The 15,492-nt window shown below is 45.3% G+C and overlaps 1 protein-coding gene across 5 annotated transcripts in view; it reads left to right on the top strand.

The window, feature by feature from the left end:
- Positions 1-8,413: 8,413 nt before the first annotated feature.
- The window catches only part of RBM47 (RNA binding motif protein 47), a 53,036-nt gene continuing 45,957 nt past the window's right edge, over positions 8,414-15,492 (top strand). For 3 of the 5 annotated variants that reach the window (XM_032223744.1, XM_032223743.1, XM_032223740.1), the window contains exon 1: positions 8,414-8,502. The gene's annotated coding sequence lies outside the window, so the exon portion shown is untranslated. Of the gene's footprint in view, positions 8,503-8,549; positions 8,896-8,926; positions 8,984-15,492 lie in introns of those variants that run through there. The other 2 variants (XM_032223741.1, XM_032223742.1) reach the window with 2 other exon arrangements.

The following is a 15,492-nucleotide window of genomic DNA, read 5'->3' as shown; positions in this document are numbered from 1 at the left end:
AGTAAGGTTCTACATTTAGGCAAGAAAAACGAAATGCACAGGGAGAGTATAGGTGGTACCTTGCTCAATAGTAGTAACTGTGAAAGGGATCTTGGAGTCCTAGTGAACAACCATTTAAATAGGAGCCAGCCATGTGCAGCAGCTGCCAAAAAAGCCAACACAGTTCTAGGCTGCATCAACAGAGGGAGAGAATCAAGATCACGTGAAGGGTTAATACCACTTTATAATGCCTTGGTTAGGCCACACTTGGAATACTGGATTCAGTTTTGGTCGCCACGATGTAGAAAAGATGTGGAGACTCTAGAAAGAGTGCAGAGAAGAGCAACAAAGAGGATTAGGGGACTGGAGGCCAAAACATATGAAGAACAGTTGCAGGAACTGGGTAGGTCTAGTTTAATGAAAAGAAGGACCAGGGGAGACATGATAGCAATGTTCCAATATCTCAGGGGCCGCCACAAAGAAGAGGGAGTCAAACTATTCTCCAAGGCACCTGAAGGTAGAACAAGAAGCAATGGGTGGAAACTAATCAAGGAGAGAAGCAACTTAGAACTAAGGAGAAACTTCCTGACAGTTAGAACAACGAATCAGGGGAACAGAAGTTGCCTCCAGAAGTTGTGAATGCTCCAACACTGGAGGTTTTTAAGAAGAGATTGGATAACCATTTGTCTGAAGTGGTGTAGATGTGGAGACTCAAGATGTGGAGATTCAATGGTTGGTTGTAAGCCGAGGATGACCCTGGGGTGAAAGTTTTCTCTGCAAAGGGTAAATAAAGCCTTCTTTAAAGAAACATTCTGCCCTTGGTTGGCGTTTTCCAAAACGAATTTTGGAAAAGAAAAAAAACCCCATCCAAATATTCCTTCAGAATTTGCATGGTTACAGGTGCTGTTAGGACAGCCCGTGGGAGTGCATTGTTTGCTGTCTGTTTGTACATGTCCATGCTTAAATTTCCTGACTTCCTCCTCATGTCCCTTCCCTGTTTTCATTTCTGCCTCTGTTTCTCTTTTCTCCCTCCCCTCCCGTGTACCACTAGTATCTTGCTTACAGTGTCCTGCTTGTGGAGTTTTTAACCTCCTCCCAGTTGCAACCTCTGCTTAGACCCCCCTCCACCACCACCCAGTTCCTGCTCACAAGGAAGTGTTTGTGGATATGCAAAATCTCCCTGTACTCTGTGAGCTGAGAGATTATCTTTTCATTGATGTCAGCAGTGCAACCAGAAGTAGGGAAGGGCCATCCAACGTACAAACTCCTGGCTTGCAATGTCGTGTTTTTTTTAAAAAAAAATTCAGTTCCTGGTTTTAAGGCGGCATTGGTAGTTTCAAGGTTCCTTAATGTTCCTTTCCTTTCTCCTTGTTTCTAAATTAATCTGGGATTTTTAAGGTGGCCTACGATGGTCTTAGCAATAGCAATAGCAGTTAGACTTATATACCGCTTCATAGAGTCAGCATATCGCCCCCACAGTCTGGGTCCTCATTTCACCCACCTCGGAAAGATGGAAGGCTGAGTCAACCTTGAGCCGGTGAGATTTGAACCGCCGAACTGCAGATAGCAGTCAGCTGAAGTGGCCTGCAGTACTGCACCCTAACCACTGCGCCACCTCGGCTCTTTTGGGTGCCTGCTAGCCTGAAAGTTTACTAGATAAGCAAAAAGATAATTGCTGTGCTCACAGCTCACATCAGAGGCGGGTTCCTACCGGTACGGTACGGTTCGGCTGAATAGGTAGTAACTCCAGTGGACATGTGACTGTGCCAGTTCTATTCTCGGTGGTGCCATCTTCATTTTCTGCTCTGCACCTGTTGAGAAAAATCTTCATTGAAAAAAAAAGTAATTTTTATTCCTTTTTAAATGTTGTGCAAATGTTTTAAGTGCAAATGCGCAGGCGCACGGAGTACGCTTTTGGCGAGCCCGTGAGCAAAGCGAGCGCAAGCATGCAAACTTTTTTGGCCCCCGAAACCGATAATAATGGCTCACATCCCTGTATATTTCTTACCAATTGTTCTGTGCAGACTTGGCTGTCTGCCACAACTAAGGAGGGAGATAAGCAACCCCTTGGCTGGGAGCCCAGAAAGCTATCTCTATGAAACAAGGCTTGAACTCACGAAGTTATCCCAATCTTTCTCTACGGCTGGATCAGTAAATTGTTGTTTCCTGCAAAGTTCCCCTCCCGTCGCCCCACCTATAAGCTCTCCGGGAGGGGCCTATCAGTAGCCACCTGTTCCTATTTCCTTCTGTAACCCTTTTTCCAAAGCTGCTTCCTCCTCCTCGCACGCCTATGCATATGTACGTCAGGGACAGCCTCCCTCTGTTCTTCCTCACTGCTCCCTGACTCAGACGCCACCTGGTGGCCAACAGGCCTCTCTAGTCCCTGCTCTGACTCCGAACCCCCCCCAGAGTCTTCCTCAGCCTCCAGGATAGTCCCATAGTCAGATTCCACCGACAGCTCAGCCAGCCACTGTTGGGCCACAACACCAATGCAAGATCTCTTACTAACAAAAGGGATGAATATAGGCTACATATTGCACATCAAGAACAGCTGTGTTTTGCTAATCACGGAAACTTGGCTTCACCCACTCATTCTGGATGCAGATGTTGAACTGGAAAGCTACATAGCTCACCAGCAGGAAAGGAGTAGTGAATCCGGCAAGAGCAAAGGAGTAGGCTTAAGCATTTAGGTGAACAAAAGCCTGTACACTGGAGATGGCATTTGATTTTGTTGTACCATGTGCAATGACAATAAAGTAAACTAAACTAAACTGGAGTAACCTTAGTGGATTCCTGCCGCCATTACTACCGGTGCAGCACACAAAATGCACGCTCCACGCGCGTTGCACATTTGCACCTAAAAAAGTTTGCGCAGGCACACAACATTAGAAAAGGGGGGAAATTACATTTTTTTCCAACGGAGATTGTTCTGCGCATGTGCAGAACAGAAAATCAAGATGGCGGCCCCGAGGCAGGGGTGGGTTTCAAACGGTTCGCGGCGGTCCCTGCGAACCGGTTGGTCGCCGAACCTGGAAGTACGTAACTTCTGGGAACGGCGAAGGGCGCGCCCGCCCGCCTGCGATCCTTACCCGGTTTTGACTAGTTCTGCGCTTCCACGCATGTGCAGGACGCATACAGCGCCTGCGCGATTGTCCAGGAGCAGCTGGAGCGTCGCGCAGACGCTAGTACGCATGCGTGCACCAAGCGCGTGCACGAGGATGCCGCCGGCCCCGTTCCAACCGAACCGGTTGGAACGAGGCGAGAAACCCACCCCTACCCCGAGGGTAGAACTGGTTTGGGCGCGTGTCCAGCTGAGTTACCTACTTGGCCGAACCAGTCCGAACTGGTAGGAACCCACCTCTGGCAGGTGCCATATCACATCTCTTTCTACCTCTATCCTTGCTAAAAAGCTTAATGCAGTCCTAGGTTGTATTTATGGAGAGATAGTTTCAGTATCATGTGAAATGATAGTACCGCTTTATACTGTACTGGTGAGATCGGACTTGGAATACTGCATCAAATTATGGTCACCATGACAGCAATAGCAGTAGCCCTTAGACTTATATACTGCTTTGTAGTGCTTTACAGCCCTCTCTAAGACGTTTAACAGAATCAACCTCCTGCCCCACAACAATCTGGGTTCCTCGTTTGACCAACCGCAGAAGGAGTTGGTCAAACGAACTGCTGGCAGTTGGCAGAATTAGCCTGCAATACTGCCTTGTAACCACTGCGCCACCACAGTTCACACAGCAATAGCATTAGCATTTAGACTTATATACCACTTCATAATCTTTACCGCCATCTCCAGGCTCCTATTTATATGCTTGTCCACTAGGACTCCAAGATCCCTCTCACAATTACTACAGCTGAGCAAGGTACCACCTATGTTATACCTGCGAGACCGTCTTCTGCCGCGTACCTCCCAGCGGCCGATAAGATCACACAGGGTGGGCCTTCTCCAGGTGCCGTTGACCAGACAATGTCATCTGGTGGCTCCCCGGGGGAGGGCCTTCTCTGTAGCCGCTCCGACCCTATGGAATGATCTACCCCCAGAGATCCGGATCCTTCCCACTCTCACGGCCTTCTGAAAGGCCACCAAAACCTGGCTATTCCGGCAGGCCTGGGGCTGTTGACCTCATGAAATGAGGTCCAGCCCCGTCTAGATTGTGTGCATGAAGTGTTTTTTTTAAATTCTGTTTCTTCTTCTCTATTTTTTAATTTTTTTTTCTTTTTAAATATGTATTTCTGTAAGCCGCCCGGAGCGTGGCACGCCAAAACCGCGGTAGACTACAGCGCGCCCGACGGAAGCCCGTACGTGACATCATCAGCAGCGCGACAAATAAAATTAAAAATAAATTAAATTAAAATTAAAATAAAATTAAAGCAAGCCGATTCACATAAAGGTAAGGGTTAGGTTTAGGGTTAGGGTTAGGTTTAGGGTTACGTTAAGCGTTAAGGGTTAGGTTTAGGGTTAGGTTAAGGGTTAGCGTTAGGTTTAGCGTTTAGCGTTAGGTTAAGGGTTAGGCTTAGGGTTAGGTTTAGGGTTAGGTTTGGGGGGGATTAGGTTTAGATTTACGCATTAATTTTAAGTTTACCGCTCACAGCGTGCTGTTTTCGTCACGCTGTGATGACGTCACGTACGCGCTTTCGTCGAGCGCGCTTTAGTCGACCGCGGATTTGTGGTGGAACCGCCCGGAGTCCTTCGGGATTGGGCGGCCTATAAATTTATTAAACAGTTAAACCTGTGCATTTGGTTTTTCTTGCCTAAATGTAGAACCTGACTCTTTTCACCAAGACTTCCAAGATTCCATTCCAACCGCATTCTTCTATATTCTATGCTTCCCTCGGACGATTTGTGGACCGGGTCAAGGGAACTCAGATATTCAGTAGGTCAGAGGGCTCCTTACCCTTGGCCTTCTTAATAACAAAATTACCTTTCGGCTATTCGTGTCCCTGTGATGATAGCGTTGGAACGCAGAGGGAGTCTTGTTTTGCTTGGGAATAGTTTGGGCGCTTAAATATGGCAACAATCTCACAAGGGAGGAAGGGATTTTTTGGAGGAAGCTGGGGAGATGCTTGGACTAAGCTCAGGCCCCATCCTCATCTACGTGCATCAGGCTACAACCAGGTCTGTCAGTTATCCATTGTGACCCCTAGGAGGAGGTTTTAGGGATGTCATAGTCCAACAAACTCTGAGGTCCCAAATTGAGATTAACTGTAGATTACCGTATTTTTCAGAGTATAAGACACACCTTTCCCCCCCCCCCCCAAAAGAGGCTGAAAATCTGGGTGCGTCTTATACACTGAATGCAGCATTTTTGGTCTCCCAAAAACCCGCCCCTTCGCAAAAATGACCATGCATAGCCTTTATAGCCTCTGGAGGCTTCCAGAGTGCGTGGCACGACAAAACCGCGCTCGACTAAAGCGCGTCGCTGACGTCATCAGCAGGGCGACAACAGCGAGCGCGGAGAAAGAAGGGCGCTTTAAATTGCGCTTTGAAAGCAAGCCGATTCAAGTTAAGGTAAGGGTTAGGTTTAGGGTTAGCGTTAGGGTTAGGTTAAGGGTTAGTCTTAGGTTTAGGGTTAGGTTAAGGGTTAGGTTTAGGGTTAGGTTAAGGGTTAGGTTTAGGGGGGGTTAGGTTTAGGTTTAGGGGTTAATTTTAGGTTTAGCGTTTACAGCGTGCTTTTTTCATCGCGCTGTGATGACGTCAGCTACGCGGTTTCGTCGAGCGCCCTTTAGTCGAACGCGGTTTTGTGGTGGAACCTCCACAGTGCTCCTGGGGGCTGGGGAGGGCAGAAATGAGCGGAAAATGGGCTATTTTTCAATTCCCCCTCCTCCAGCCCCCAGGAGAACTCTATAAGCCTCCTAAAGGCTATTCATGCCCTTTTTTTTTGACAAAAAATGGAGAATTAGCTTGGGCTTCTTCCATCTTTTCTGTAAATTGTATTTCTGGAATGCCCTCATATTGCTTGAGATATGATACAATCAGGGATGGGATTTAGGTTGCTAACATTTTTCAATCCCACCCCTGGATAACAATTCATCTAGGTGTGTTTTTCTCGCCTTCTCTTGTTCCTGCCCTACATCTATTTTCCACTTTAATTTCTCCGCTTTTTGACTTGAGCTAGGGTTGTAGATAGGGACGCGGTGGCTCAGTGGCTAAGATGCTGAGCGTGTCGATCAGAACAGTCTGCGGTTCGAATCCCTAGCGCCTCGTAACGGAGTGAGCTCCCGTCACTTGTCCCAGCTTCTGCCAACATAGCAGTTCGCAAAGCACCATAAAAATGCAAGTAGAAAAATAGGGACCACCTTTGGTGGGAAGGGAACAGCGTTGCGTGCGGCTTCGGTGTTTAGTCATGCCGGCTACATAACCGCAGAGACATCTTTGGATAGTGCTGGCTCATGGGCTTTGAAATGGAAATGAGCACCGCCCCCTAGAGTCGGGAACAACTAGCACATTTGTGCAAATGGAACTTTCACCTCTACCTTGCTGTGTGGATTGTAGATATTTCTACTTGATCCATTGATGATATCGGATGTCTTCATTCAGGTATGACCACCTCTGGATTTTTTTGATGGTGTCACTTGGCAACTGAAGAAGGATCAACTTGGTCTCTATACCAAACAAATGAACCACTGGAATCCCCATATCAAAACAACTTACCTTATGTGCAGCCAGAATGTTAAAATAACATCAAACACAGCACAGCACTTAAGCAAAACAGTTCAGTTGAGATCGGCATAGGCGGAACTGATTGGAGTAGATTGCAGAGGGGACACCGAAATATCATTTTGTCACATTTTAATCTATATCTTAAATTATTGTATTTTGTACCAATTTCATTTTAGACTTAATATTTAGCCTTTAGCGTTTCATTCCAATTTCATTTCAAATTGTATTTTATCCAATCCCGTTTTAAATTGCTTTCACCAAATTTTAGTAACGATTTGTTTCTGGACTGCTGAATTTTGATACGGCCGAAGAGCTAACCAATAAAATGAACGAATGAATGAACTGAACAAGGTCCCACTTGGTGAGAAAACCTTCTCCCGTAATCTGGTACTTCCCTGGTGGCTTAAGATGGTCCTGGCTGGGGATTATGGGAGTTAAACCCAACACCTTTGGTGGAGATCAGTTTGGGGAAGGTTGATTATAATGCTTTGTTAAGGCCACACTTGGAATACGGCATCCGGTTTTGGTCGCCACGATGTAGAAAAGTTGTGGAGTCTCTAGAAAAAGTGCAGAGAGAAGAGCGACAAAGATGATTGGGGGATTGGAGGCTCAAACATATGAAGAACGGTTGCAGGAACTGGGTATGTCTAGTTTAATGAAAAGAAGGACTAGTGGTGACATGATAGCAGTCTTCCAATATCTCAGGGGTTGCCCCAAAGAAGAGGGAATCAAGCTATTCTCCAAAGCACCTGAGGGCAGGACAAGAAGCAATGGGTGGAAACTAATCAAGGAGAGAAGCAACCTAGAACTAAGGAGAAATTTCCTGACAGTTAGAACAATTAATCACTTGCCTCCAGAAGTTGTGAATGCTCGAACAAGGGACATTTTAAAGATGTTGGACAACCATTTGTCTGAAACGGTGTAGGGTTTCCTGCCTGAGCAGGGGGTTGGACTAGAAGACCTCCAAGGTCCCTTCCAACCCTGTTATTCTATCCTATAGATCTTTGGCCTGCTGCACGGACTTTTATCATTTCAGATCCTCTCGGGATACCAGCGGTACAAGTTTCTGTTCTCTCTTTTGTGTAATTTTTAACCAGAATGGAATGCAGAAAGGCTGGTTCGAAAGTGGCAAAGAGTTTTAACCTGGGATAGTAGACGTGGAAAACTGGCAGTGAAGGAAGACAGGCTACCGTACGGGGAAAACACTTGTGTGCATGTGTGCGTGCGTGCGTGCGTGATCACACACATTTGGGAATTGTTCGTGTGTTGTCAGTGAAAGTTTCGTCTTCCCCGTTCCCCTTCTCCATTTCTTTCCCCCAGCCTTCAGATTGTTCATTACAAATTGCCCACACACACAAAATAAAACTTATGAAGGTGTTTCGATCGGAGCGTAGATTCAGTAGGAAACCTGCTTAGCGACCCCTTCTTTATTTGCGGTTCCTGATTGTGGGTTTTTTGCGGGGGGAAGATTGGCTTTAGAACCAAGCTAACGAGAGACACTTTGCGGCCAAGAATTAAGTGGGGCTTATTCGAACCACCAACCAGCCACCACCGATGGCTGCCTCGCCCTGCAGCCTTCGACTCAAAGTCCTTGCTGTATTTGTGTTACCTGCCGGCAAGGTTGCGTGGCTTTTTTTTTTGTTGTTGTTGTTGCCTTAGATCCTGTGCGCTCCTGTGTTTGCATGAAGGGTGGGACGAGAGAGAGAGAGAGAGAGAGGCTGGTGAGCGTCTTGTAAAACATTTACAAAAACCACCCAGCCATAGATTTGAAGGGCATTCCACTGCCAGGCTGCCTGGGGGAGGAGAAAGAGCAGGCGTACGTGAGCACTGGAAGGAGAGCAACTTAGCAGGTACGGTTACAATATTTGGCTTTTTCCCCCCCCCCCCCTTTCTTTTTTGAGAGTTAGGGATGGAGGGGTGTCGTAGCCGTTGGCCCAGCGGGGACTCAAAAAAAATCAGAGCAATCACCTCCAATAAAGGCGAGGGAACCTGCCTTGCGCAAGCCCAGCGAGGGTGCACAGTTGTGATTTTTTTTTTTAATCTAGACCTTTTTTAAAATATATAAAAAGGCACCCAAAAGTCCAGTTCTTGCAAAGGTGCAGCGTGTTGTCTCCTGGATGAAGTTTGCAGCTGGATTCGGTACCAAGTTTCGGCTAGATAACCCCGAAGCCTTTAAATCAGCAGTTTTCCTGGGAGCGTTTGAACGGGAGGGGGATTTAATTGAATAGAACCTCCGAAGGATAGTAAGAAAACTTTTTGTTTTTCCCCCCCTTAAGAGGATGTTTTGCTCGTAATTGGAGACGGCCTCGCATGCCGTAAGATATAGATTAGGTAACATCTCTCTCGCCGAATATGTATTATTATTATTATTATTTTTAATGTTGAGATCCTATCATAGCCATTACACATCGGAGAAAAGTATAGCTCTGATTTGTAAGTTGCCAATGCTGGTTCTGTTGCTAGTTTTGTGCTGCTATTTTTCTATTCATGAATTTTCTTCTTTCTCTCTCTCTCTCTCTCTCTCTCTCTCTCTCTCTCCCTCCCTCCCTCCCTCCCTCCCTCCATCCTTCCCTCCCTCTCTCTCTCTCTCTTTCTCTTTTTATCTCTCTCTCTTTCTCTCTCTCTTTCTCTCTTTCTTTCTTTCTTTCTTTCTTTCTTTCTTTCTTTCTTCCTTCCTTCCTTCCTTCCTTCCTTCCTTCCTTCCTTCCTTCCTTCCTTCCTTCCTTCCTGGTATTTTAGATTAGAGAAAACGCTTTGGGCAAAAGTTCAGAATTTCTATCGCTTGGGGGAAAGGCCCTGCGATTGTTTCATAACCACAATCGATATATTGAATAGTGTTTTTGCTGTCCTTCATTTCCCCTCCCCCCTCTCTTTTTATTTTCTTTTTGCGATTTCAAATGGTCAGTCGGATTGTTTAGTCGGATTGTTGCACCCGGATTGCAATAATATACGTAATAAAAGAAAAGAAAAAACTCTCCCCATAACACCCTGGATCTTCCAGAATAGGATTTGACGTGTTTGAAGTTTGAAGCAAAGTATTATAAAAAAAAAAAAAACACGGATTGAAGGCATTCCCATCGGAAATTTAAATACGTTTATTTCCCCCGGTTCCATTCCTGCCTTCTTTTTAGAATGTCAGCGCAAAAAAGGAGAGGGAGAGAACGTTTGATAAGAGTCCTACTTAACATTTTTACAAATCTTTCGCTCGGGCTTTGGAAATGCACAACCGAAAACCACAATTATATGGTTTTGGAAAGTGGCAATCCGAAGAATTAAAGTGGGTTTAGGAGAGAGATCGCACAATGGGGGTCTTAGAAGGGTTTTAAAAGGGGAAGCTTTGTTTGAGTTGACTCTTGACGAAGGTGGATAAGTCTGCGTCGCTCGCTTGGCATCAAAATGGGAATTATTTGATGTTGGTTTCTCTTTAACTCACAATCCCTGTCTCCCATTCAAGGATTTGCCAAGTCTGACTCTGCTTAGCTTTTCAAGTTCAACCACAACTGCCTACACTCTGCATGAACCCATTCTGGTAGTAAATATGATTATATCTAACACGACTTATTTCCCAGTAAAGTGTTGCAAACTGAGTTCATTGCATTGTGTTACTTCTTTGGAAGTACAGGCTGTTTTTTTCTAACCAGGTTTGTGGGCCTTTTGAGTTTGTTTATTTGCTACCTAGCAAATTTCTTCCGTTTGCTTCTAAAGATCAGCCTACAACGGCCTAAAAAATGGTTTGCTTTTTTTTAATCCCATTATTAACTCGGAAATGCAAATTAAAAATCCCAACTTTAGTTAATTGCGAAGGCAGCCGTCTATGCATTTTCCCCTAGAGTCCAGTTTTTGGTTAAAAGACTGAAGGAGAATTTGAGTGTCTTTGGTGAATGACCTTGAAGCTCATTGAATGTTTTGAGACAGACAAAAAAAAAAAAAAAACCACTAGTCCTCTACTTACAACGGTTTTAGTGATGGTTTGAAATTAGAAGGCATCCAAAAAATGACTTATGAGCATTTTTCACACTTACGACCGTGGTAACAACCTCATGATTACATCATCAAAATTCAGATACTTAGCAACTGACTCGTATTTATGTCCCAGGGGTGTGTGTCTTGTGGTCCCCTTTTGCGTCCTTCGGACGAGCCAAGTGAATCCGGATTCACTTAACAACTTTGTTACCAATTTATGAACTGTGGGGATTCATTTAACAACGGTGGCGAGAAAGGTCATACCATAGGACAGTGGTTCCCAAACTTGGCAACTTTAAGAGCTGGCTGGAGAATTCTGGGAGTTGAAGTCCACAAGTCTTAAAGTTGCCAAGTTTGGGAATCACTGCCGTAGGACAACGTTGACTGAAATGTCTCGCTTAGCCACAGAAATTTGGCGCTAAGCGAGACCTCAACTGCGGTTGTAAATTGAGAACTACCTGCAGAAAAATGAACCTTCATTGCTTCTTAGCGAAACCAATGCACTTCCTTTCCATTTTAAGAGCTTTCGTTTTTAACCTCGTACCTTATCTCGTACATGTTTGACAAGCTAAATAAATGAATAAAAATAAAAAGTGCTGGAATTTTAGTAGCTCCAAATCTGGTTGTGGATGACAGGATCGAATGTCAAGATTTTTTTTAAAAAGAGAGAGGGAGGGAGGGAGAGGGAGAGGGAGAGGGAGAGGGAGAGGGAGAGGGAGAGGGAGAGGGAGAGAGAGAGAGAGAGAGAGAGAGAGAGAGAGAGAGAGAGAGAGAAGATTAGCCATTTTGTTTCATTCTTTTACAATGTTTAAACCAGTAACTGAAAAAATGGCTGAGATCTCTATAGTAATTGGAGAAGAGTTCAGCTCTGATTGCGTAGTAACACAATAGAAGATCGTAGCCTTATTTTTGGAGATATTATGCAAGGCTATGGGTAGTTCTTTGGAAAAGGCAGGAAGATGGAAGGAAAGAGAAGAAGAGACAGCTTCCAGCAAAGGAGTTGGACCCAAAGGTGCTTCTTCAAAAGTCAACGAGACTTTGTTTTCCCTTGAAGATGTTTTGCTTCCAGTTCAAGCAGCTTCTTGAGTTCTGACTTGAAAAAGCCCCCTCGGGACAACCATGACCTGGATGACTGAGAATCTCCATCGATATAAAGAAGATGGACGTTATTAGAATGCACCGTTGAAAACCTGAAGGTCCAGTCTGGGATAGCTCATCTTGGAGAAGGTCCATCTGAGTGGTTACTGCAAATAACGCCAACTGGATGACCCATAACCGTCTTCCATCGTCCTACTTTTTTCTTCAGGGCAGAATTTTGTGGAAGAGCTGCAGGTGGTTTATTTTTATTTTTTAATATAACGAAATCTGAAATCGGTCTAATTGAGGGGGAGGAGAACAGCCATTCTGGAAGACGGAATGGGAGAACTCGGCCTGGCCAGCTCACCGCGGGGCAATTTATCAATTCAATTTCATTATTTAAAATAAATTTAAAAATAAGTTGGCCATGATGAGTTCCCTGTAGCGAGTTGGCCATGACAAGTTGGCTGTGGTGAGTTGACCATGGTGAGTTGGCTGTGACAAATTGTGATGAGTTGGCCATGACGAGTTGACCATGGCGAGTTGACAATGGTGAATTGACCATGGCAAGTGGCCTTGGTGAGTTGGCCATGATGAGTTGGCCATGATGAGTTGGCTGTGGTGAGTTGACCATAGCGAGTTAGCCAAGATATGTTGACCATGAGGAGTTAGCCATGACAAGTTGGCCATGGTGAATTGACCATGGCGAGTGGCCTTGGTGAGTTGGCCATGATGAGTTGGCCATAGCAAGTTGGCCATGATGAGTTGGCCATGATGAGTTGGCCATTGCAAGTTGGCCATGATGAATTGGCTGTGGTGAGTTGACCATAGCGAGTTAGCCAAGATGAGTTGACCATGAGAAGTTAGCCATAACAAGTTGGCCATGGTGAATTGACCATGGTGAGTTGACCATGGTGAGTTGGCTATGACAAGTTGACCACAATGAATTGACCATGGCGAGTGGCCTTGGTGAGTTGGCCATGATGAGTTGGCCATAGCAAGTTGGCCATAGCAAGTTGGCCATGGCAAGTTGACCATGGTGAGTTGACAATAGCGAGTTAGCCAAGATGAGTTGAACATGATGAGTTAGCCATGACAAGTTGGCTCTGGTGAGTTGGCTAATGGAACAGGAAAACTGAGGATGTCCACAAGTGAGGGGGGAAATTTTGCCCCCTGTTCTGATGTTGTGAGTGAAGTGACGATTACCCCATTGTTATTTGTCTAGGGCATCCTTGTTTTCTGACTTCTACTCAATTACCCCTCTGCAAGGACGCAAAAACCTTGTGAAGCAACCTTTATTTGGAAGGGAGCAACCGGAGTGAAGAATCTTCTTTGGGTAGACTAATCCAGAGGGTGTGAATGTTGTCGAGTTTCTTTTAAGCGGAAACCAGCTTCATTTGAATGATTTCATGGAGAAGTATGTCCACAAATATGACTCGGCGCAAACGTGCATTAGCTTACTCCTAACAGGAAGTCCTGGGTCCCTCAAGGGTAGGTCTTGTGTTCCTGGCGCAAGGGAGGAGCGGCAAGAAAGCCGTTGTGGAAAGCTTGAAGGTTGAAAGACTCTGTCATCAAGATCTGAAGTTTAACTCTACCTGAGGCAACAAAAGTCCAGAGTCACCTAATTGCACAATTAAACGAGGGTGCCATCCTCCCTTCTCCCCCGTTTAATTAAAGCCAGAATCAACAATGGAGATCCACGCTATGTTTCCCCTCGTGGCTGAAGGCCGCATTGATATACAGGTAGTCCTCAACGTACGACCGGAGTTGAGCCCAAAATTTGGGCTGCGGAGTGAAACATTTGCTAAGTGAGGTTTACAGCTTTTCTTGCCGCTGTTGTGAATGGAATTATTGCCGTTGCTAAGTCAGTCACCCCGTTGCTAAGTGAATCTGGCTTCCCCGTTTGACTTTGCTTGTCGGAAGGTCTCAAAAGGGGAGGGCATGACACCCCTCCCCAGGGGGACGGGGACACAACACTGTGACCGTCATAAAGATGAGTCACTTTGCCAGTGTTCTGAATTTTGATCACATAACCTGCAATGGTTGTATGTGTGAAAAAGGGTCGTTAAGTTGCTTTTTTCAGTGCTGCTGTAGCTTTGGCCACTAAATGAACTGTTGTAAGTCGAGGACTACCAGTACAGGCAATCCTTGGCATACCACAGTTCATGTAGTGACCATTCGAATTGAAAAAAAGTGGATATTTTTCACACTGTTGAAGCTCCCCCTACGATCAAAAATTTGGATGCTTGACAACTGATTCATACTTATGACAGTTGCAGTGTCCCGGGGTCATGTGATCAAATTTTGCAAACTTCTGACTATGGGGGAAGCCAGATTCATTTAACAACCTCATTACAAATTTGTCAACTGCAGCGATTCACTTAACAACGGGGGCAAGAAAGTTCGAAAAAAAGGGGACGAAACTCACTTAACAAATGCTTTGCTTAGCGATGTAAAATTTTGGCTCAAGAAAGAGAAAGAAAGAAAGAAAGAAAGAAAGAAAGAGAGAGATGAAAGGAAAAAAGAACAGAGAGACAAAAGGAAGGAAAGAGAGAGAAAGAGAGAGAGAGAGAGAAAGAAAGAAAGAGAGAGAGAGAGATGAAAGGAAAAAAGGACAGAGAGACAAAAGGAAGGAAAGAGAGAGAGAGAAAGAGAGAGAGAGAGAGAAAGAAAGAAAGAGTGAGAGAGAGATGAAAGGAAAAAAGGACAGAGAGACAAAAGGAAGGAGAGAGAAAGAAAGAAAGAAAGAAAGAAAGAGAGAGAAAGAAAGAAAGAAAGAAAGAAAGAAAGAAAGAAAGAAAGAAAGAAATAGCACATTTTATGGTCGTAAGCCCAGGTGTCTGCAGAAAATGACACCTTGTTTTCCTCATGAAGTTGGATGTCCTTCGCTTCCAGATTGTGGCGGCCGGTTCACCCACAAATGTGCGAACGACAAAAGCACGCCTGACTAAACCGTGGTGACAAAAGCACGCCGACAAAAGCGCGCCGACGAATGAGCGCTGAAGCGCGCCGACAGCAGCGCGCCGACAGAAGCGCGCTGTAACCCTAAGCCTAAACCTAACCCTAACCCTAACCCTTACCTTAACTTAAATCGCGCTTCTGTCGGCGCGCTTTTGTTGGCGCGCTGTTGTCGGCGCGTTGATGACATTGCGGTTTTAGCGCCGCGGTTTTGTCAGTGCGGTTTTGTCATGCGCGCATTTGTCGGGTCACAATGGCGGCCCTGTAGGAGAACTGGTTCGGGGGTTTGGCAGGCCTGGGTAGCTGCCGGTTCCAGTGACCCAGGCTGCCAAATCACTACTGGTTCGGTCAAATTGGTCCAAACTGGTAGGAACCCACCTCTGGTTGTAACTTCGGTCACTAAATGAACTGTCGTAAGTGGAGGGCTACCGGTAGAATGGTTCTTTGGCCGTTCGTTGCTGTGAATTCACAGGTTCCTTTGTTGGATTATTATTATTATTTTTGGTCCCACGTCTATCACTCCCAAATTCATCAGGATTGTCAACATGATTAAAGGTTACCTTTGGGCTCACAACGACACCGTCACAATCACAAGCCAGAGATGGAGAAGAGTTTGGGGTCCCCTAATTACATTGCATTGGGGTTATCCTTTATGCTACTTATGTTGTATTTGTCGTGAATTTTGCACCAGTGGGCTAAAACCAATTCCGTTGCATTTATTTTGTACAATGACAATAAAGGCTATACTATACTATATTTAGACATTTCATCTATGTACATGATTAGCCAGAAATGAAGGATATATATAATATAAAGGTTAAGACCACACCTACAATACCGCA

Source organism: Thamnophis elegans, chromosome 9, assembly GCF_009769535.1.
Source record: "Thamnophis elegans isolate rThaEle1 chromosome 9, rThaEle1.pri, whole genome shotgun sequence".
In the NCBI taxonomy this organism is placed as follows: Eukaryota; Metazoa; Chordata; class Lepidosauria; order Squamata; family Colubridae; genus Thamnophis; species Thamnophis elegans.
This window is presented reverse-complemented; position numbering and strand designations above follow the sequence as displayed.